This window comes from Microcaecilia unicolor, chromosome 3, assembly GCF_901765095.1.
Source record: "Microcaecilia unicolor chromosome 3, aMicUni1.1, whole genome shotgun sequence".
Taxonomy (NCBI): domain Eukaryota; kingdom Metazoa; phylum Chordata; class Amphibia; order Gymnophiona; family Siphonopidae; genus Microcaecilia; species Microcaecilia unicolor.
Genome location: NC_044033.1, coordinates 438,119,213 through 438,131,572, shown reverse-complemented (window position 1 = coordinate 438,131,572; position 12,360 = coordinate 438,119,213). Strand labels below are relative to the sequence as shown.

Here is a 12,360-nt window from a genome sequence, read left to right as displayed (position 1 = left end):
GCCAGAGGATGTGGTAACAGCTGTGCTGTTAATGTATCTGTGTTTAAAAAAGGTTTGAAGAAGTTCGCTATTGAGACAGAGATAGGGAAGCAACTGCTTGCCCTAGGATTGGTAACATGGAATGTTGCTAATAATTGGGTTTCTAAGTAGGAAAAAGGGAAGCAATCACAAGTGGCAATACACACACAAATGTGACAGCTCAAATAATTTCAAAAACACCGAAATACGAAGAGACATCAGATATAATTACATCGGGCTATGGGACCTCTTATAGCCCCAGCTATTTCAGATCCAAGCTCCTAAGGCCCCGTATTTCCAAAAAAGGCATTTTGGTCTAAACAGACCTGCTTCGAGGGATCAGAAAGGAGCCGCAAAACATTTTCTTCACTCAATGTGTAATTAAAGTCTGGAATTCGTTGCCAGAGAATGAAGTAAAAGCAATTAGCTTAGTGGGGTTTAAAAAAGGTTCAGATATCTTCTTAAAAGAAAAGTCCATAAGCCACTATTAAGATGGACTTGGGGAAAATCCACTGCTTATTAAGCAGCATAAAATGTATTGTACTGTTTTGGGATCATGCCAGATACTTGTTACCTGGATTGGCCACTGTTGGAAACAGAATGCTGGGCTTTGATGGATCTTCGGTCTGTCCCAGTATGGCAACATTTATGTACTTTATGTACCTTTTTTTCCTACAAAAAAAGCACTGAATAAAGCTGACATGTAAATTCTCAACATCAATATAATTCAATCGCTAAGCTGAAAATAAAATCATTTTTCCTATCTTTGTAGTCTGGTGATTTTATTATTCCACTCATCTTGTTCCCAATCTTTGGCTCCGCTTTCCTCTGTCTGTGCTCTTAACTCTGTTTCCAGGACCTCCTTTCCATTTGCAATTTCTCTTCTAACCTCCTGCCCTGTCTGTTTGGTTCTGATCTTTCAAGTTGAGCTTTCTTCAATTTCTCTGCCTCCTTCTCAGATCTATCTTGATTTCCCTCTCTCTTCCATTCATGTGCAGCCTGTCTCCCCTCTTCCCTTCCATGTATGTGTAGCATGTCTCCCCTCTTTCCTCCCACATATGTGTAACCTGTTTCCCCTCTTCTCTCCCACATATGTGCAGCCTGTTTCCCCTCTTACTTTCCCTCCCACATATGTGCAACCCGTCTTCCCTCTTCTTTTCTCTCCCACACATGTGCAGCCCGTCTCCCCTCTTCCTTTCCCTCCCACACAAGTGCGGCCTGTCTTCCCTCTTCCCTTCCCTCCTGCACATTTGTAGCCCATCTCCCCTCTCCCTTCCTGCCCACATATGTGCACATCTCCCCTCTCCCTTAGGTCTTATCTCTTCTCCTACTTTTCTCCACCCACTCCTCAGGCCTCTCTCTTTTCTCCGCTCTGATTCTTTCAAAATTTGTGTTGCTGTCAGCTTTTAGAACAGACCTTCCTCTGGCCATCCCAAGGCTTTCCCTCTGCCATGTCCCTCCCATGGCAAAAGGAAGTTGAGTCAGAGGAAGGACCCTGGGGCAAGCCAGAAGAAGGCCTTTTCTAATAACTGCTAGCAACCACAAAGTTTAAAGATCATGGCGGAGAGGAGAGAGACCCGAGAAGTGGGAGGAAGAAGATCATAGGCCTCGTGCGATTTACCGGGTTATATGGAGGAGATTTCCAGGCACACCTAGGAAGCAGCCGCGGCACACTGGTTGAAAAACTCTGCTTTAGTGGCACTGGAAGAAATCACACTATCCCTTTCCTATATGGGCTTTCTGTTTGCATTTAATTTCACTTGCCACACTGTGAACCACTTCTCAAGCTTTTCGCAAACCATTTTTTTCATGTTCTCTAGCTTATTAATCCTGTTACAAATCCCAGGGCCAGATGAAAGTTTCAAAACAAATGTACGGCAAAATAAATTCCAAAAGCCTACAAGTCAGTGAAACAGCACATCCTGCAATCTATGAAAAGACAAAAAAAAAAAGGAACAGAAAAAATAGTGCAAGCAACGCTTCTGCAAAAAGCATTGTAAAACGTAAACAACTTTTTTTAAATGTAATGTTTGCAAGCAAAAGTCTCACGGTGCAGTCTTTTTTTACAGGCCTTTTTATTTTCACAATTTTTTTCGCATGGAAATTGAGGTATCCCTGCAATTTGTCACCCTAAGCACTCACTTGTACTACCTAGCAGATCATGCTGTCACTGGTTGGATAATCCTTTTCTGTACTAGAGATCCCATTAGATTGCCTACCATTGAGAACAAGCTAATTAACCAATAGGAATTTATAAAATGGCATAAATAAAAGGAACATGTGGAGGGTAATTTTCTAATAGGATACCTGCTTAAGAAAAGCACATAGGCACCAATGTTGTGCATGTATACATGACTTAATAAAATTACCGCAGGGACCTTAGGCAAACACATTTACTCTGAGGCTCTGAGGCAGGTGTAATTGTGTGTGCTGGAAAGCATAGGCACATATGTGCTTATTTCATAAAGTATATGCACAAGGGCCAATCATAAGGGACTCCACATTCAGGTATCCATGGGGCTGATGTAGTCGAGTTAGATATCACTTGGTATGATCTTGTGGTCAGGAAGCCTTTAAACCAATTGAGCACGTTACCTCCAATTCTGAAGAATTCTAGGATGTGTAGTAATATTCCATGGTCAACCATGTCAAAAGCACTGAACAGTCAAATTGTATGAGAAGTATGTTATTGCCAGTTGCAAATACTTTGTTTAAATTTATTCAGGAGAGTTACTAGTACTGTTTCAGTGCGGTGGTTAGATCGAAAATCCCGATTGGGAGTCGTGAAGTATTGAAAATGTATTTAGGTAGTTGGTGAGCTGTTTGGTCACCATACCTTCCATTAGTTTGGTTAGCAGAGGAATAGATGCTAGCGTTTTTAGCACGCATTAAACGTTATAGTTGCCCATATTATTTGTATGATGAGTGCACATTAAAACCACTAGCATGCCTTGTAAAAGGATCCTTAGGTTTTTGCCTGCTTAGAGCATGCACATGCTTTAGTATCCAGACAGGTAGTTTAAATCTTTGTATTAGGTGAGCTTGACAACAATAAAGAAAACAACTTAGAACAAATCCAATGAACGCATTTAAAAACACCAACATCATTTTACAACATTACAAGGAAAAAAAACCCATCCCCCCACCCTCCCACTCTAACTCTAGCCTAAGAGTCCTTATCTAGACAGGTAAACCCAGCAGCACTAGCCCAAAAGTCCAAAGAAGACTCTGTATTCTGAATTTCAACTGTTTATTGTAAATAATATAAGCAACTTAAATTTACAGTATGTAGAAACTGAATCAGATTCACTGTTACGGATTAGTAGGTGTGAAGAGTCTGAAGATGAAACTTGAAAGGGAGATGCAACTAGGTAACAGCAAAGGTCACTCATGGTAGCATTTGATTGAAGAGAAAGGGTCACATGCACCTGCCAGGATCTCAGTGACTGGGGAGCAAGGAGGTTTAATAAACAGGAGTGGAAGTGAGCCTATCTAGTCCATTGTAAGCAATGAAGCCAATTAGTATAGAATGACTTTCCCTTCCCAGCACAGCTGTCATCCCCGTTTACTCAAACAAACCAAGTAAACCTATGAGCTGCTCCATCCACATTGTCGGGGTTTTTTTTTTTTTTTGGTTCATCTGTAACAAGTCTAAAAGCTGTTTCAATTGATAGACAGTGCCTTAAAAGGTGGAGGTCAAAAGTTGTTTTTGTTTTTTTACTTATTGGACAGATTTTAATTTATTTGAAAGCTTCCCATATGTAGATAGAATATCATGAAATAACAATTGATTATCACTAAAACAGCTTAAAATTTATAGCTGCTAGAAACAGCAATTTTAAACTCTGTATTTTGTGCTCATTTTTCTACACTAAAAAGTAAATAAATATACTGTATACAATACAGATGGCCAAATTTCAGTGAGGAAATCCTGTTTCCTGATGGGTTCATCTTCAATGTTGTGTAACCTGCCTTGGGAAGCCTGGTGTTATAAAGATAATGGAATATATTGAAATTAAGGGAAGTTGAATTAAACTCTCCTTCATTGGGGCACATGTAATCACATCGTCATCTATTTTGTAGAACTTTACCTTTTTTGATACACAAATGGATTTTTCTGTTGTTTGAGCATGTTTCAGGGACAAGTGGTTAATAAGTCAAAATAATAACAATATTTTCTGCCAAACAGATCTCTCATTTGTGGAAACATAGCTAAATGGCTATAAGCCCCTAATGCAGCCCATTGGTTTTCTTATATTTTGTTCTTGTGATGGCTCATACTATGCCAAAACTGGAAATACAGTGAGACAGAATAATAGAATTCAGTAACATCCAAAACTTATTTTTTATGTTTTAATCATCTTTAGTAAAAGCAAAACATGTTGGTTGATAAGCTTCATACAGATCAAGAAAAAAACAGTAAACCATCCAACATGGCACAATAAAAACTTTTACTTTTACCCCAAGAACCCTTCCCCACCTGACTGTTTCCACCCACCAAAATAACACAACAGATGTACAGATCAGTAGGACTCAAAGCATTTCATAACAAGTAAAGCTATAAACAACACAGTTTATACTAAATTGTTTAACCACACTTTGGTTTTGCCTTTGGGTTTAATAAGCAATACCATGTGCAAGTAAGGTCTACATAAACAAATGTAAACAATCTATGTTTAAGGCATATGCCCTAAATATGTAATACTTGGTAGCAATAATTAAACAGTGATAGAAAATTCACATAGCAGGCAGCCAACAGATTTATTTTCCACTGAAAATAATCAACTTTGTATAAACTTGGCGACTAATACTGTGCTGCTTGCTATTTTGTAGTTTGGAGGTGTATTGTTTGCCTGCATAATAAAATCACACTTGCAAATATTTTTCTGACACGGCTTTAATTAACAAAAGCTACCATAAGAGGCAGACACGGTCATATAATTAACATTATAATTTTATTTGTATTTGGTTAATGACTGAGAAAAATACTCTTAAAAATTATATATCAAAGCATGAAGTTAACTTGGTTAACTTCTGCTGTATATCAACCAGTAGTAAATAATAGTAATAAACAATATTAAGTGTGTTTTTATAATTTACAACTGCATTCTTCAAAACAGAAGGAGCAAGTTCCCACATACCATCTAGGCACAGGTTAAAAAAAAGCTTTCAAATGCTCCCAGTTTTCAACCTAATACATGTTAAATGTAGGATATGACTGTCATAAATAAATAAATGGTTCTCGTAACATGATATCTGTATTAGTGGCCCATTACCAGGAGAAAAAAAATCTCTGTACAAATATAACACATGCTAGGGAGTCCCTGTAACCAGCCCCTCCAACTGAACACTGATTAAGATTTATAACAAATTACTACTCTATCCCATTTTTATGCTTCCTCTGTGTACATCCGTGTGCTGCACAAGCTGGCATGTTTGAAAATATAAGTGAGATTAAATAAAAATGCTGCCAGCAATAAAGAACGACAACTTAGATGCAGCAGCTCATAGGTTTGCTTGCTTTGTTTTGAGTATACGGGGATGACAGCACCACGGGTAAGGGAAAACTCAGACTACCCTAATTGGTCTCAAGAGTTTTGACGTCACTTCATCTCCTGTCTATTAACCTTCCTTGCTGGGGAGATAGGGTCACATGCAGGGGCTGACCTATCAGAGCACAGCTTCAAAGGACAATCAGGAAGTGACACTAGAGAATGAAAGAACTAGGCTCATTACTGAATAGGACGAGATCAAATGCAAGGAAGTTACCAATAGGAGTAAATTTACACTCCAAGCTGAAGCACAATACACTGCTTACATACTGTGGAGGCAGGCCACTCCATTTTTTAATCAGATCCATAAGGAAGCAAGACTACATAATTGTTGTTTGCCTTTTAGGAATGAAGTGAGAATTTGTCATTTGCTTGATTGAGATGATGCTGTGTGGTGTGGTGACTTTTGAATGGTAGTGTTTGCTATAACCTCAGGTATGGTGAATAAATGAGGCACATCTTATATCATTTAGGCCATTACTTGTGATCTTTGTTAATTCTTTTTAAGTTTTGGAAGGTTTGTGTCATAAACTTTACTTGTATATTTTCTAGTATTTGTTTCTATTATATATTCTGTGTTTTTTCTCCATTTTATATTAATTGCCAGGAGCTCGTTTGTATCTGTAGAAAAATTTAGCACAAAATTTGACACCCATCAAATTTTTCCAAAAATTAGTATCCAAGTCAAATTTCATCTACATTTTGTTATCTGTTGGCAGCTTGGCCAATCAAAGCAGTAGTTTTTCATACCAGATTTGAACTTAGTTTCTGTGAAAAATTGTTACTGGATCACATGAAAGACTCTTCAAAGAAAATGATTTACTTACATTTTACCAGTCTTTCAAGTCTTCCTATCTGTCTACCTTTTTCTCCTTCCCCACAGCCAACCCTCCCCAATAGCACACCCATCATCCTCTCCAGCAGCACACCTGACACTCCACAACCTGCACCCCAACACCTTCCTCAATAGCACACCTGACTCTCACCAAATGGTACCTGAGCTCTACTGGTAGCACACCCAACACCACCCCCACACACACAACAGCATGCAACCCCTCCCCCCCCCCCCCCCCCCCCCCCCCCCCGCCAGCACAGACACTCCCTGGACCCCCAAGACCCCCACATTTGGGCATATGTCTGGCACATAGCAGCCTCCCCCAGTTTCACACTCTTTCCTGAGGACCTAAGACCTGTAAAAATGCCCTTTGGGCTGCAAGCCCCCATCCCCATCCCCAAATTAGTCCCTGAGCATACCAGGGGTCCCTGGTGTCTGGAGGAATGAGATCAATGCTCACTTCCACCTCATGGTCTCAGGGCTTCAAAATGGCCACTGAGACCTCTCGCTGTTATATTGCAGTATTACCACTAGGGGTCAGGCTTCCATAAATATACAAAAATATCCATGCACCAAAGAACTAAAATAGGCATCTACATGACTTTTTTTTAGAATAAACTCAATACTGAACATTAAGCAGCTGAAACAGCAGACTAAGTTTTCTAACCGTGGTGAAAGTTTTATATCTGACTCATTTGAGTCCCAGTGGAAATTCAGTCAGTAATATTTTTTACCACCGTTTAGGGACAACCCCATCAGCTCACACATAAACTATTATTTACCAAAAAAAAAAAGCTCCAGTTCCCAGAAAGAACATTGTTTAAGCCTTCAACAAGTAAAGAGTGAAAGATGAAACCACAGCATGCAGGACTAAAATTGTTTCATCTTACACTCTAGTCTTGCTAAAGCCACAAGACATAAATACATAAGAATATAAGCATCACCATACTGGGTCAGACCAAAGTCCATGAAGCCCAGTATCTTGTTTCCAGTAGTGGCCAATCTAGGTCACAAGTACCTGACAGGATCCAAAAAGAGTAAAGTGTAGGACTGCAAGTTAATCGCAGTTAACTCTATGATTAATGCATTAATTATTAATCGTGATTTTAAAAATTAATCATGTTGCAGCATCTCCTGTTTCTCCAAACATCTCTTCCTCTCTCTTCCACTCCCAACACCTGTCCTTGGCGCAACCGGCATCTTTTCCCCCACCTGTAATTTAACATCACCCCCTCTGTGCCAGTCTGCCTTAAAATTGGTTTTCTGTTTGTCCCTGGCAGCGGCAGCACTGTACATACACTGCCTACAGCCTGGTCAGAATCTTTCCCTCTGACCCATACAGAAATAGGAAGTGATGTCAGAGGAGGTGGAACAGGCTAGAGGAAAAGCTTTGGAGGGGGAGAGATTATCAGTCCTTTAGGAAAGGGAAGAGGAATGAGAAGTTGATATACCACCTTTCTGTGGTTACAATTAAAGTGGTTTCCATATTGCAGTCGACATTACCAACTACCGTCCAATTGCCTCAATCTCTTTAATTACAAAATTGATGGAAAACAGAGTGACCTTGCAACTCAATGAATATATCCAGAAATTCTCCATCCTTCATGAGTTGCAATCGGGCTTTCGTTCTGGCCACAGCACAGAAACGGTTCTTCTTACCTTAATATCCAAATTCAAACAAGAAATAGCAATTGGAAATAGCATCCTCCTTCTACAATTTGACTTATCCAGCACTTTTGACATGGTAGATCATACTATCCTTACCAAACTTCTGGACAAACTTAGGATTGGTGGCAACATTATCAACTGGATAAAAAAAACTTCATAACCACAAGATCCTACCAAGTCAAGGGGACCACAAAAATTTTCATCCCCATGGTCATCAGAATGCGGGATAACACAGGGATCTCTGCTTTGCCCGATACTCTTCAACCTTATGATGATTCCCCTGGCCAGGCTACTGACCAAACATGGCCTCAATCCCTTCATCGACACTGACGACATCACCATATTTATCTCCTTCAAATCGAATTTATCAGAAATCTCCGATAAAATAACTACTGGTATGACCACCCTAACCTCTTGGGTTAACGCTTTTAAGATGAAATTAAACGAAGAGAAAACACAATGCCTAGTCCTTTCTTCTCAATACTCTCCACTCCTCCCAACTACTCTTAGTACCCCAGACGTTAAACTCTCAATTTCTAACAATCTAAAAATTCTTGGAGTAATGATAGATAGCCATTTATCTTTTGACATCCATGCTAAGTCTATCACGAAAAAAATGTTCAATATGATGTGGATACTCAAACGAGTGAAATCATAACTTCCCTTGGTTACTTTCCGGAACTTGGTACAATCCACAGTTATTACCCACATAGACTATTGTAACAGTGTTTTCTTAGGATGTAAGACCCAAATCCTGAAAAAAAAATTCAGACTGCCCAGAACACAGCAGCCAGACTTATTTTTGGCAGGTAAAGGTGAAACCCAAGACACGGAGGGGAGGCCAGGAATGGAAGGGGGAAGAAAAGGAGGAAGAAGTGAGGCAAGAGGAGCCGATGGAGATTGCAGCTCTGGCAAGATCCACAAGCAAAAGGTTCAGACAGCAGGTAACTGCTTGGTGCGGGGTCTTGGTAAACAAGGGAAGGCAGTGGCTATCGTGGAGGAGCCAGGGAGCAACAGGGTCAAGTGGGAGGATGCCAGGAGATAGAGCTGGCCAGAGGAGGGAGGGGACCCCTGGGAGCTCTCTGCCTCTGAACTGCTGATGGGATTTCTAAACTGTTTGTTTGAACTGCCTGTTTGGACGTGCTTGTTTTCTTTGGACTGCTTGTTTTTCATTGTGGAACTTTTTTTTTTGCTTTTGGGATTACTTATTTTGAATTGCATCATTGGGACTGCTGAGATTCATGTCTTGTTGGTTTATGAACTGCATTTTTGAAGCTGTGGAAATTCCTGAACTGCATTATTAAAAACTACTTTTTCTAAACTGCTTGTTTTTGGGATTGCATTCTTGAAACCTCTGGGATAATTTCCCTGGCGGATATCTCGGGAGCTGTGCTGGAATAGTACTGCTGATGTACCTCAGGTCAGAGGGTACATCTGGAAGATTACAGGGAGTTGTACCTAAGTGGAATATCATATAGAAAACTTGGGCCGGAGGCCAGAGTTTTCCTGAGAGAAGCGGAGGGATCCTTCACACCCCTTAGATTTTTTTAGATAATGTGGGCTATGAATATTTTTAAATAAATGTATTATTTATTTTCGGTATTTATATATCGCCTAGACCTAAGCAGTTTACAATTTATTTTATAGGTACTGGCCCTGTCTCTAATGGGCTCACAATCTAAGTAGTATATTGTACCTGGGGCAATAGAGGGCTAACTGACTTGCCCAGGGTCACACAGAGCTACAAAGGGAATTGAACCTAGTTTCTCCAGGATCTGAAATCACTGCCAACTGTTAGGCAGCAGTGGGAATCGAACCTGGTTTCCCAGGTCCACCTGCTGCACTAACCATTAGGCCACTCCTCCATTCCATAATAAATCTCTGTTATGAGAGAAGGCTTTACCGTGCACTTACATACAGGTGTTCATTTACAGGAGAAACTGAAGAAGCATGCTTGGCTACTGTTCATGTATGGCAACTCGCCAATGAAGTAACCAGGATTTGTTTTCTTTTAGGCTGTAGCTGATGCACATTACTGCCTTGGGATAAATAGAGCAACAGCTACTGGCTTTATACCCTACCTCAGCATTTGTTTATTGAAAAGGAGCAGTTACCTCTGCAAGTTAATGCCAGTACTGGGTACCAAGCCTGTCGTGACCCGATCAACTGTAACAGAAATAGGTTTGGCCATGTTTCCAAGAAATGTTATGTGTACTGTTTATAATTACTATAAGTACACTGTAATTTTTATTATGACGCTGTCCTAAATTAAAAAAAAAACTGTTGAGAGAGTGTAAGGATCCATCCAAGACCCATTGCTAGTTCATTATAGTTCTGGTTCCAAGAGTATGTTATGTTAGTGTAGAAAGGAGATATGTACTTTTTTTATTACAGCATTCACAGATGAGATGGCTGCGGTGGTTCTGCCTGCCTTCAATAAGCTTGAGACCCCAAGGCATGTGTAGATTATTGTTTGGTCTCTATGGTGGATTTGTGTGGATTTGTATGAAAGAGTCTGTGTGGTTCAAGGCTCAGCCTTTGGGCTTAGTCAGTTCATGTTCATTGTGAGTCCTTAAATTATTGTCCTAGTGTGAAGTGCATGTAAAAGCAGGGGTTTAGCCCAACCCTCTGCCTGACTGCAGGAGCAAGAGGTGACAGGAGGGTTTCTTCTACCAGCTGAAGAAAGAGAAAGAAGCCCAAGCCCAGAGCCTGACTACAGGAGAAGTTAGTGTGAGGAAATGATCCCATTTGGAGACTGGCTTTGTGGATGGTGCCACTAAAAATCATTACAGACCACCAGTGTTGGGAAGTAATATATTATATTTAAACCTAATGGAGGAGATTCTATATATGGTGCCTAGAAAATCAGTGCGCTAGATTTAGGCGCTGATTATAGAATATGCTTAGTTCATATTTCAGCACCTAAATCTATGCGCATCCATTTACACCAACGAAAACTTGGTGTAAATCCGAGCGCATAGATTTGCATGCACTAAGCCATATATATAACTATGTGTGTAAATTTGGAACGCCCACAAAATGCCCATTTCCACCACCATAACCACGTCCCTTTTTGCCTGCGCACATTAGAAGTTTGGTGCTCTTCATTACAGAATATGTTTAGCAAGTTGTGTGCCTAAATTCTAATCAGTACCAATTAGTGCTCATTATTGCTTGTTAAGTGCTGTTATCATTGCTCATTAGCTTGTTAAGCTTGTTAATTATGCACATTGTAGAGAATCTGCAAAGATTTGGCACTGATCTCTAGGTGCACTATATAGAACCCGGGGGAATGGGTTGTAACTGTACTGATTACTTTGGTGCAAATGTAATAAAATAACTGTGATATATTACTTTTTTCAGTAATGAATACTATAGTGTCTAATCACTTTACATAGTTACTTTTAACAGTGACGTAGCTATTGGGAGCCAAATTGGCTCTGGGGTACCCGGTTTGGCTGGCAGGGGTCCCCAACCTAGCTAAAGTGTTTGTCCCGCGCTTCTCTCATATTGTCTGGTGCCCTGCTCTGTTTTCAGTCATTGCACATGCTCATTTTAATGAAACTGACCAGCGTGCGACAAACGCTTTAGCTGGTGGGGGTTGCGGACCCCCACCAGCCAAGGTACCTTTGCAGTGGCAGTGGGGGGGAGCGGCGGAGGGGGGCAGAAGCAGCGGCAGGAGAGTGGTGGCGGGGAGGTGGTAGCAGCCGTGGGTGGGTGGAGGCAGCGGCGGGAGGGCAGCAGCAGGGAGGCGGGCCAAAATGTTCCCCCCACCTTGTGCTCTGATCCCCCCTCCTGTTGAGGTCTGGCTACGCCCCTGCTTTTTAGTGACACACATCTGATTTCTTTGCCTCACTAGGGCCCATTATGGGGTTGCTTCCAGTTTCTAGCAAACTTCTTTTTGAGTGAAATTGCTCAGGGGTGCAGCATGAGGTAATAATAAAGCTGGCTGGGTCTTCGACATTTAAGCGTTCTCTTTATATCAAATTTATTGATTTAGGGACCTTTTATTAAGCCATGGTAGGCACTAGTGCATGCCTACCATGTGCCAAAAAGCACTGCCACAGGGATGCACATGCTAATCCCATCCTAAAAAATCATTTTTATTTTTTAGCACAGGAGGCATGTGAATGGGCACGAGAGTAGCATGCCCTGCGCTAATTGGGTAGCACAGGCACATTGCTGCACGTTGCCTCATTAGCATAGGGTTAGCGTGAGAGCCACTGTAGTGCCCTACAAAATAGGTGGGATAAGAGCACCATGTAAGGGCCATGTGCTAATTGGGAA

At 40.9% G+C, this 12,360-nt stretch overlaps 1 long non-coding RNA gene across 1 annotated transcript; it reads left to right on the top strand.

Moving 5' to 3' along the window:
- Nucleotides 1-838: 838 nt before the first annotated feature.
- Nucleotides 839-10,990, top strand: LOC115465196. The gene is made up of 3 exons (XR_003941354.1): nucleotides 839-921; nucleotides 10,308-10,313; nucleotides 10,981-10,990. It is a non-coding gene; the product is annotated as an uncharacterized LOC115465196 (long non-coding RNA).
- The last annotated feature ends 1,370 nt before the right edge of the window (nucleotides 10,991-12,360 follow it).